The 2,103-nt window shown below is 47.5% G+C and overlaps 1 pseudogene; it reads right to left on the bottom strand.

Annotated features, from left to right (window-relative positions):
* Positions 1-643: 643 nt before the first annotated feature.
* Positions 644-762, bottom strand: LOC126195972 (5S ribosomal RNA; annotated as a pseudogene).
* Between the last annotated feature and the right edge of the window lie 1,341 nt (positions 763-2,103).

Raw genomic sequence — 2,103 nt, 5'->3', positions numbered from 1 at the left:
GAGAGAGATGGCGGAGTTTTGTAATTTGTCATGAACTGCTATATATATGATGATATCAAGGTAAATACATTCTTTGTTCTCTATTAATATCTTTCATTTGCTAACTATCCCTATCAGTAGTTAGTGCCTTCCATAGTTTGAATCTTTTATTTAGCTGGCAGTAGTGGCGCTCGCTGTATTGCAGTAGCTTGAGCAGCGAAGATTTTTGTGAGGTAAGTGATTTGTGAAAGGTATAGTTTAATGTTAGTCAGGGCCATTCTTTTGTAGGGAATTTTGAAAGTCAGATTGCGTTGCGCTAACAAAATATTGTGTGTCAGTATAAGCACAGTCCTGTATAATTGTTTAAAGGGGACGTTTCAAGTGAATGAAAGAAACAGGGTCACATGTGCATGAGAAGTACCAGCATACAGTTGAAAGACTTACTTCTCTTATGTAGCAGCAGAACTCCGTCTTCAGGCCACAAGTGGGCCATTGGGACTATCTGACCGCCGTGTCCTCCTCAGCGGAGGATGCGGATAGGTGGGACGTGTGGTCAGCACACCGCTCTCCCGGTCGTTATGATGGTTTTCTTTGACCGGAGCCGCTACTGTTCGGTCGAGTAGCTCCTCAATTGGCATCACGAGGCTGAGTGCACCCCGAAGAATGGCAACAGCGCATGGCCGTCCTGGATGGTCACCCATCCAAGTGCCAGGCACGCCCGACAGCGCTTAACTTCGGTGATCTCACGGGAACCGGTGTATCCATTGCGGCAAGGCCGTTGCAACTTCTCTTATGTAGTAAAAAAAAGTGTTTATTTAGAAACAAACTAGGAGGCGACGTTAAGTGGACAGTTGGTATATTCGACTCGTTGTGGTGGGTCATGGATTCTCATATATCTGTCTCTGTGTCTACTATGGCGACTGGCGAAAGAAATTCTTTGGTTGCTTAGTTCGATAACTTCACCTTGCGCCGTTCTTGTCAAACATAAATATGAACTGATCAAATAGGAAAAGTGACTAGTGTAGTCCATACCAACGTATTTTCACACTCGCTGTTTTATTTAACAGATGTGATAAGAAAACGTGAGCGTGGCCCTCTGCAACAGTCCAGTTCCACAGTTACCACGACCACATTTCTTGATTTATTTTGAGACAGTGAAAATGAAACGGCGGCTGAAATAGAATAGTTGAAGGGAAAAATATATGATGAAAACTATAACCACAAAATTAAACTGAATGAATTATACAGGAAATGTATTTTCAAGTACCAATATGAACATTGAAATGACGAAAATGGAAATAAGTAAATAAAATGTAAATGTCGTGTGACTAGGGCCTCCCGTCGGGGCCTGCCGAAGTGGCCGTGCGGTTAAAGGCGCTGCAGTCTGGAACCGCAAGACCGCTACGGTCGCAGGTTCGAATCCTGCCTCGGGCATGGATGTTTGTGATGTCCTTAGGTTAGTTAGGTTTAACTAGTTCTAAGTTCTAGGGGACTAATGACCTCAGCAGTTGAGTCCCATAGTGCTCAGAGCCATTTGAACCATTTTTGAACCTCCCGTCGGGTAGACCGTTCGCCAGGTGCAAGTCTTTCGATTTGACACCAATTCGGCGACTTGCGCGTCGATGGGGATGAAATGATGATGATTGGGACAACACAACACCCATCCCCTGAGCGAAGAAAATCTCCGAGCCGGCCGGGAATCGAACCCGGGCCCTTAGGATTGACATTCTGTCGCGCTGACCACTCTGCTACCGGGGGCGGACCCGAAAATAAGTGCCAGACAGGGACACGACAGAGGTCGTCTTAACCGCGTCGGCTGTCCGTGCACGTATCACGCCCAGACCCAAACTTGTCATCGATATGTCACTGTCTGCACTCTAATGTCGTGTGGCTAGGGCCTCCCGTCGGGTAGACCGTTCGCCTGGTGCAGGTCTTTCGATTTGACGCCACTTCGGCGACCTGCGCGTCGATGGGGATGAAATGATGATGATTAGGACAACACAACACCCAGTCCCTGAGCGGAGAAAATCTCCGACCCAGCCGGGAATCGAACCCGGGACCTTAGGATTGACGTTCCGTCACGCTGACCACTCAGCTATCGGGGCCGGACCTGTCTGCACTCTG

This window comes from Schistocerca nitens, chromosome 7 (assembly GCF_023898315.1).
Source record: "Schistocerca nitens isolate TAMUIC-IGC-003100 chromosome 7, iqSchNite1.1, whole genome shotgun sequence".
In the NCBI taxonomy this organism is placed as follows: domain Eukaryota; kingdom Metazoa; phylum Arthropoda; class Insecta; order Orthoptera; family Acrididae; genus Schistocerca; species Schistocerca nitens.
The sequence above is the reverse complement of the archived record's forward strand: the minus strand, read 5'-3'. Positions and strand labels throughout refer to the sequence as shown.